The sequence below is a fragment of the Nannospalax galili genome, unplaced genomic scaffold (assembly GCF_000622305.1).
Source record: "Nannospalax galili isolate Female #2095 unplaced genomic scaffold, S.galili_v1.0 scaffold127, whole genome shotgun sequence".
Classification (NCBI taxonomy): domain Eukaryota; kingdom Metazoa; phylum Chordata; class Mammalia; order Rodentia; family Spalacidae; genus Nannospalax; species Nannospalax galili.
Window position 1 is genome coordinate 12,339,076 of NW_008360326.1, and position 9,259 is coordinate 12,348,334.

Here is a 9,259-nt window from a genome sequence, read left to right on the forward strand (position 1 = left end):
GAATTTTGGTAAGTTTACAGAATTGTATCCCCATCACCACTGTGCATTTGTGAAGCATTTTCCTCACATCAGAGATATCTCTTGTTTCTGTTGGATTCAGTTTTTCTTCCTACCTACAGCTCTAGCCAAATGCTAATTTATTTCTCCTTTGACAAAGATTAACATTTTCTGTAAATAGAACAACATGAAATATGGGATTTAGCTTGTGACTTCTTTTTTCCTATTATAGTGCCATTTGACTCGTTCATGAGCCAGTGCGTGCCACTGCGGCATTCATTTCATGTTAATTATACTTGAGTTTGTTTTCCAACATTTATTCCTTCAGTATTCATAATGCTTACATTTCAAAATTTATTCATGAAGTGTTTCGCTGAATTATAAGATTATCTTACAATTGCTTAAGCACTTTCTCATGATTCATGTATTTTAATTTACTTCATTATTTTTAATATTTTCTAAATAGCCACTTCTTGGTTTTCTCAGTATCACTATTTTATTTGTCAAATTTTATTCTTTCTTTTCTTCCTTATTAATACCCTTGCTCCTATGATCCTACCTCTGTTGAGCTTCTTTCTTCTTATCCCCTAGGTTCCTCATATCCCCTTCCCTCCCCCTCCCTTTAACTAACCCAATTTTTATCCATATCTTCCCGTGGGTTTCATTTTCTGTTGCCCTTTTCCTAATTACACGAATTTATTTTCAGTCTTTAATTTAAAAAAGTATTTATTTAGTTTTATTTTATATGTATGAGTTTTTGCCTGCATGTATAAATGCACCAATGCATGAAATGCCCACAAAAGTCAGAAGAGGGCATCAGATTCCCCTGGATCTGGAGTTACAGACCAATGTCAACCACCATGTGGATGCTGGAATATGATCCCAGGTCCTCTGCAGGAAGAGTCAATACTCTGAACCACGAGCCATCTCTCCTGCCCCTTTAATCTTTATTTTTTGAGATTCATTTGAGACTATCATAGCATTATTCTTATGTAAAACTATTTCACTATATCCCATCAATTTTAACCCATGACAATTTTGTTCACATTTATTTATCAATATTAGATATTTATAAAATATGTACTTGTGGGTTGGAGAGATAGCTCAGTAGTTAGTTGCACTTGCCTCCTTTCCAGAGGACCCAGGTTGGATTCCCAGCACCCACATCAGGCAGTTCACACCCTTGTAACTCCAGTTCTAGGGCATCTGTCTCCCTTTTCTGGCATCTACAGATGTGGTGCACATGCAGACAATCAGACAAACACTTATTACATAAATAAAAACATATTAAAAACTTCTTTAGGATGCAGGAGCAGCCATAAAGCCAACAAAGCAGGTTCTGTCCTTGAAATGAGGCTGCAGCGGGTGCCAGTGTCTGGAAAGGTGTTCATTCAATGAGATCACAACAGTGGCGCATGCCGCCAGTTCCAGACCAAGTTCCCTGTGGAGCTGGAAAACCAGATTGACAGGCAGCAGTCTGAAGAAACAGTACAAACACTAAATAACCTTTATGTAGAAGCAGAGAAGCTTGGGCATCACTCATATCTTGAAAGCTGTTTGGCTTGTTTAACAGCATATACCATCTTCTTATGCTTCTTATGCATAGAAACTCACTATGAGAAGGTTCTGAAGAAAATCTCCAAGTACATTCAAGAACAGAATGAGAAGATATAAGCTCCCCAAAACCTCGTCCTGACACACCCCATTGAAAGAAAAACTCCAAGTTATTGAAATTACCATCTATGCAGACAGGTGTGAGCAGTGGAAGATAAACCATAGACTTATCGATCTCACATCCAGCTGGGACTTTTGTCTATCCATTGGTCAAAGGCAAAGTGTCCCTACCTCCTCTCCAGAGCGTCATTCCCTTGTATCTGCCGCCAAAGCCCAAGTGCCATGTACCTAAAATTCCACCCTGGAATGACTTCTAATCGCTTACCATCTACTTTGTGTCTCCAAGTTATGTAGGACTCTGTAATCTTTTAGTTGGTTTCTGAGAAGAAAACATTTCACTTTTTAATTCAAAACCACTTAAAAAATGTGGATTAGCCTAAGACAAAGTTTATTTCTTACCCTCTACCAGTAACATTAGTTCTCACATTCCCTGGCTTAGTTTCCTAGATGACAATGTAAACAAGCAATCTCAGTTAGTTACTCCCCCAAATTAGTGTTTTTGATTTGTTTGTTTGTTTGTTTTAAAAAACGCTTTCCTCCAGGTGGTGTGTACTGTGTCTGGGCTTTCATTAGTGCATCTCCTAGATTTCCAAGAACGGCCACTTTTGCCATGACTCAGATCTTAAGATTTATTTATACTGTTCAGTTTCTGAAACTCATGTTCAAAAATAATGTATAATATTACTGTTTTATCTTGCAGTTATTATTAAAACAGTATTTTCTTTGGAAATTTTTGTGTTGGTGTTCATTACCTCAAAATGTTGGGAAGATGTTGTGTGTGACGCTTGTTCATTACACAGATAAGTAAGCACAATATGTGAAGGCTCAGCTATCAGAGACACACATGTCCCTGCTCTGTCCAAATGGGTAATAAGCAGGTGTCAGAAATATTTTAACTAAGTTTTATTACAAATATCACTTAAGAAAAAAATTTGATAAGACTCTGTTGCTAATTTTCAACCTCTCTGACAAATGTTGATTCACTCTGAGTCAATACTAAGAAATGGTCATTACTCTCATTTTTTCAGGTTTATACATATTATTAGGGTAATATTTGGTGATAGCCACAGAAGGAATCCTTCTCCATAGTGGTCTTGTTTATTTAAAAAGAATTTTAACAGGGTTTCCTGAGAGCTTCCTGGAACTGTTTATTCTATTTGAATAAACATTTATTCTACTCAAATAAACAGAGAAAAATAAACATTAATTATATTTGAATGAACATTCTATTTTATTCCATTTGTCACAGTGAAGGATATTTTAAAGTAAATTTTAGTTTTCAAATTTAACATGTACATAGTTTTCAAAGGTTGCATATGTGTAAATATTAATGTTATGTATACTTGTGTAATTATATATTAGTAAACATATCATATGATCTTCACTGCCATATAAAATTGGTATACATGTTGCTGACATAATTCAAAATGTTGTACGAGATTTACTCATAGGGTTTCTTTGTACTAAACTCTTCTATATCTGAAGAAAATAATATACTAAAATGAAAAAGAAATTCTCTAAGCTCCCAGGAATCTTACAGCAAGTATTATCTTGTCAGTCGGAATTCTTATCAACTTAATGACCCTGGGCATTTATCCAAAACTCATTTGCCTCTTCTTGCTCTGGGGTATTTAAGAGACAAGGCCTTGGAAAAAATTAGTGAGCTTTTTATTATAGTTATTTTGAATTTTGAAAATATTTTCCCTATTTGATGGTTCTTTATAAGTTGTCATTCTTAGGTAATGGTCTATTTTCTTGCCGAGGTATTTTTTATTTCCTCCAAATTTGTCTATAATTTCTTGGACTATATTAATATTTAGCTGAAATAAAATTATTTTTCAGATAATTTTCCATTTCTTTCCTTTTAGTGTTGAGCTGTATTGATTGAAGAATTTCATTCAGATTAAAGAATTTCTTTTTTCTTAATATAAAGAATGGTTTTTACTTGAGATCTTGACATTTTCTTATATCTGAAATTTAATGATTTTATATATATATGTATGTAAATATGTATGTGCATATTGTTTAAACTATACCTGGTGGGGTAAGGCACACATCTTTATATCATCGTTTGTAAAAGAAGAGGACAAAACCTTTACTTTAAAAATGAATTTATGTTCAGCAAGCATTTGAGGAAATCATGTAATCAAAAGGGCAAGGTAAAGAATTGTTTTGTAGTCAACTTATTCATTGTTACTGGCTTACAAATGATGGATGATAGGCTGGAGGACTTCTCCAATGGATTAATATCACCTGGATCATAAAGACAGTCAAAATAAAGTGTAACAGCATGTGTTAGATGACTCTGTTCAGTTGCAGGTTCTGTATGTGTGAACACTGTGGATGCTCTCAGAGACTTCTCATGTGAACGTTGTGGATGTTCTCACACAGACATCTCATGTGAACTTGTGGATGTTCTTACATGGGCATCTCATGTGTACGTTGTGGATGCTGTCACATGGGCGTCTCATGAGAACGTTGTGGATGCTCTCACATCAGTGTCTCATGAGACTGTTGTGGATGCTGTCACAGATGTCTCATGAAATAAGAAAGATCCTTTGGCTACTGCTTCGAACAAACCTTGTTGCAATTGTTGCTCTTTTTTGGAGTTAACTCTGATATATGCAGATACAACTCCTTACAGAGTCATGGTTTCCTTTGAGACTTTTTTCTTACTTAAGTGAAATCAGTTATTTACATATTTTTACCTGGATTTTGAAGATTTAATGCTTGGATTTTTCAGCCAAATTTTGTCATCTATGGGGGAAAAACTGAGACATTTAAATCACCTTCTAAGGAATTATAATAAAAGGCTTTAGGGTTGGATTTAAGGAACATTTCTGGGCAGAGACACCATGGTGGTTGCAAGCTTCAATCCTGAACTACACTTCCTATTTTAAAAATAAACTCTAAGCATTGTTCCTTGGATATAATTATAATTGATCTTTCCAGAAAAAAAAAGGAACCATTCTATTTTGAAACACCCTAGTAAGTACCAGTGAAATCTGTGTGATTGAAGGTTGGTCAAACTGTGAGAATCTAAAATTGGAAGTTGCCCAAACATAGGACATTCTTTCCTTGCAGTCAAGTAGCACACAGGGAATAAAGGATCTGACCGTGTCTGAAACATTCAGTCTAAGACAGTGCACAAATTTTCTTTGAAACGATTTTGGTTAACCTTTCATTTTAAGAACTGGCATCCAAGTTGATGCCATTGTGACCACAGGATTTGTGCTCGGTCTCCATTAAATGAGCATCACTGGAACATTCAGAGTGAGTCATTGTGAATTTTACAGCATTCAGCTAGTCAAAACGGGAAACTGTTGTCACATTCTCCTTAAATAAAATAGCCTTATCTTCCACCCATCACATAGTGGGCATTTTGGGGGAGCACTTAAGGAACTTTGGTTTTCAAGGGGAAAGTACTGGCCTTGGTGCCCTACAATTGATTCTGTGGCTTGATACTGCAAGAGATGCAGTATCCATTACTGCAGCTCATTTCACAAAGCAATCTAAATAAATGTGTTTTCTTTGCAAGCTCTGATCAATGCAAACAGATTTGCAAACCTCTTACCTGATGAAGAGAAAAGTACCAACAACTGCATGATGTTGAGAAGGTTTTTCCTGTTCTAAATATTTTTTAAAATGTTCCTTTGGGTTGGGGATGTAGCTCAGTAGTAGACAATAGACTGAGCTGGAGCAAAGCCCTAGATCATACACATGTACATGTACATGTTCAAACAGATGCATATGTGACCCACATGCATGTACATGCACGTATGCATGCACACACGTATTCACCCAATGCACACACATTTGCATACATATATAATACAGTGTTTTCAGACCTTGAATTTTTCAAAGTAACAGTCTAAAACCACATTTTAAAGCAAATATTTTGTAGTTCCTGCATTCTATAATTTAAAATATATAATTTATTCAATTTTGTCACAATTCAAAAATGTCAAAATTAATAAATACAGTTTTCAATTAGACACAAGTAAAAGACATGTAAGTATTTAGATTAAGTAAGACAATGTTCTTGATGACTGGATTCAAAGACTCTTCCTTCTAACTATCAGTGTCTAGGTATGTGGGCCAGATGAATAGGTGCACAGAGTTATTAACATTAGAATGGGACGCTTGCATGCTCCTTCTTGTCCACCTGCCTTCTTCACCATGAGTATCTATGACAGTATTCTGGGCTGGACAATGTCCTAGAAGCTGATGATGTCAAGTTGGGCATAGCAAAGCTTCTGCTATCGTGTATGAAGTGAACGTGTAAGTAAACAAAAAATCAGTTCATCATTATTCAAGGGTTTCAAACAATGTGCTATGGAGCATACATGGATAGACTACTGTCATGCTCTGAAAAAGAAGACTTCATAGAAGAGGCATAATTCATACATGGCACTGAAGGGAAAAGAAAAATTAAAAATGAGAATTCCCGTGATTATTGAAAACATATGTTAAATATCAATTCAGAACAAACTCCAAGTGAAATTTTAATTGGCAGTCGGATCAGCAGTGAAGTTCTTTCAAATGATACACATTCCTTTCCAATTCATCTCCAGAGTTTTCTAAGCCTGGCAAGGCTTGTTTAAGATTTATTGCAGGAGACAGTCATGGCAAATATTGTGAGGGTAGGTTCTGCAGATGTACAGGAGACAGAAAATGATTTAGAGCAAGTGGTTAGTGTAAGACTATCAGTGATACTTGGATAAACTGCTTAATCTTTTATCCAGCTAGGAAAGAAAATTCCATGTACAAGGGCTAATGTCAAGCAAGCCCACCTGTACCCCCCAAAGACAGCTGTGCAAGTCTCTCTAATGATGTATGGGTGAAACTTCACAGAAAGCTTAGCTTGTGTATCTCTATGATTGCTGCTCAGCGTGTGGTCGATTTAATGTGCCTCAAAAGTCACTTGATGTGTGACTACAAGGAAATTCCTGGGATATGTAACTGGATTTACAGAATCATAATGTCTGGGTATGGAAACAGCTTATTAGATTTTTTATTTAATTTTGCAGTTTTCATATAATATAATTTGATAGCATTTAGATCTGCTCCCCTCTCTGCACACCCCCCACTGCCCCACATCCAATTTATTGAACTTTTTATATCATATGACCTATAGAGTATGATTTGTGCCCTCAATGTTCTTCAGTGTGAATCCATCTACTGGGACCACCAAAAGTCCCATCCCTGTAATACACTGGTTTTCTCCCGGCCATCAATTGCCAAACGTTCCTCAGGTTGAGCTGGGATTTCTTACCTACTTCCCCCATGTCTGTGCTGAGATTTAGTCTGATTTGAATGTGCACAGGACTTGTGAGTGCTGTAAGCACAGCATTGCTGTGAGTTCCTATGAATAAAGGACCAGCTGTCAGAATACTCTGTTTCCTTTTGGCCATCCACATTAGATTTTAATTGGATATCTGGGTTATTTTTCTTCCCTATTAAGTCTTAGATGGAATGAGCTAAGCTTTGATCTTGATGAAGCAATGGTCTTCTACCACTGAAACTTTTGTCAATTGAGGCAGACTGAGGTAAAGTTAGAAATAAATACCCACTTGGCCTCATTTCTAACACTAACTTCTCTGAACCTCATTCTCTTCGTCTTTAAATTGGTTTGATAATCATTGAATTAGATGATAATTTTACTATGCATTTTATTAATTTATTCATTTGTAGGTATGTGTATGCACTTGCGTGCAGGCACCCACAGAGGCCAGAAGAGGCCATCAGATCCCATCTTGTTGGAGTGACAGGCAGTTGAGATACACCTGATGTGGGAATGTGGGTGCTAGGAAGCAAATTCTGATCCTCTGAAAGAGCAGTGCTGAGCCATCTCTCCAGCCTCAAATATGATGATTTTTAACTCATCCAATATGTTATGTATTCATCTACACAAATGTTTTTGAAGTATCTCCAGTGTGGTAAGTATTGCTGTGTGGCAACCATAGGTAAAATATTTCTAGGGAGAATCATGGCTTCAAACACTCTGCTCATATTTGGAATGAAGGCTAATAAAATTTGGGTGTTGCATATTGGCCTACTGTTCTGAGAAAAGCTGTTCATCTCAGCAAGGCAACTGCTGTCTCTGAGTAACTCCTGAGAATTAAATTTCCTCTAGACTGAAAGCTCCAATGAGGTAGATTTATTATAACTTTGGGGGAAACTTACTCTCAAAAAGCCTTAGTGGATAATTAAAGTTTGTTTATCAGTTCTTGACAACCTAGAAATTAAAGCCTTGAATTAACTTCAAGTACAATACAGAGCATTAAAAAGTAAAATTCCCTTTGGGGAATTAGAATGAGAAAACGGAATGGATTGGAAATCTTAGGAATCAAAGAGAGTTAATGTTGTAATAGAAGATCGTGGAATTATGAAGGAAAAGTTAATGATTAGTACCTTAAGACATAGTTTATTTTTTGCTTAGGTGCATGTATGTATGTGTGTGATGTATGTGTGTATGTGTGTATGTATGCATGTGTATATGGTATGTGTGTGTTCACATATGTGTGACAAATGCTGTTGTCAGGTGCCTTGGTTGCTTGCTTTCCAACTTACATACTGGGGCAGGGTGCTGATTCGGCTAGTTTAGCTAGTTACCTTGCTCCAGGGATCCCCTGTTTCTGCCTCATGATCCCTGGGATTATAGGCTCAGAATTCTATTCACTCAGTGAGTGGAGGTCTGTTTTCTTCTTTTCAAGGTCAACCATTCTCAGAGATATTTGGATGATCCTGAATGTCCCGAAGAATGGGTACAGGAGGCATCCATATGTAAAGGTGAGGATTATAAGTAAATAATCGAAGACACATTCTTATCTCTCATTTGCTTAGTTATGAGATTTCTAGATGCTTTAACTAAACTAACCGTTGCAGCTAATGCTATAAGAGGGTCAAAAGGAACTATATTGGGAGTATAAGTTTGCAAGATATTTTGATCAAACAATAGAGATCTTTTCTTGGTTAGAGCCCACAAAGAACTTCTCTCCACTTGTCTTTTCCCTCCAGGTTGAAGCTTCATGTCAGCCTCTGGAGCATGAGGCTTCTCCTGGTGTCTCATTCCATTTGCTTCCCACAGACTCCATACTACCTTTCCTCCTATCACTTGTCATTGCTCATAGTTTTTCTTTCTACTTGAGCTTTAAATCCACTCTCCCATCAATTTTATATCTATCCCCAAACATACCACCTTGCCTTCCACAAAATACATGCATTTTCGGGCTGGAGAGATGACTCAGTGGTTAAGAACACTGGCTCCTCTTGCAGAGGACATAGGTTCCATTCCCAGCACCCACATAGCAACCAATAACCATACAGAACTCCATTTCGAGGGCATCTAAAGCCTTCTTCTGACCTTTGTGGGTATTGTATGACACAGGCACACTTACACATGTGCAGACAATACCCTCATACATATAAGATAAAAATAAAGAAAGATGTGCATTGGTCTTCTGTCCTCAAACCTCAGTTCTATGATGATGTTGTATCCTGATTGCACACTCATTCTCCTTGGAGAATGTCCTCCTAATATTTTTATTAAGATATATTTTAAATATATTTATTGAGTACTGCAATT

At 36.6% G+C, this 9,259-nt stretch overlaps 1 pseudogene; it reads left to right on the top strand.

Moving 5' to 3' along the window:
- The first annotated feature begins 1,347 nt into the window (after window positions 1-1,347).
- LOC103727824 lies at window positions 1,348-1,903 on the top strand (annotated as a pseudogene).
- Window positions 1,904-9,259: the final 7,356 nt, after the last annotated feature.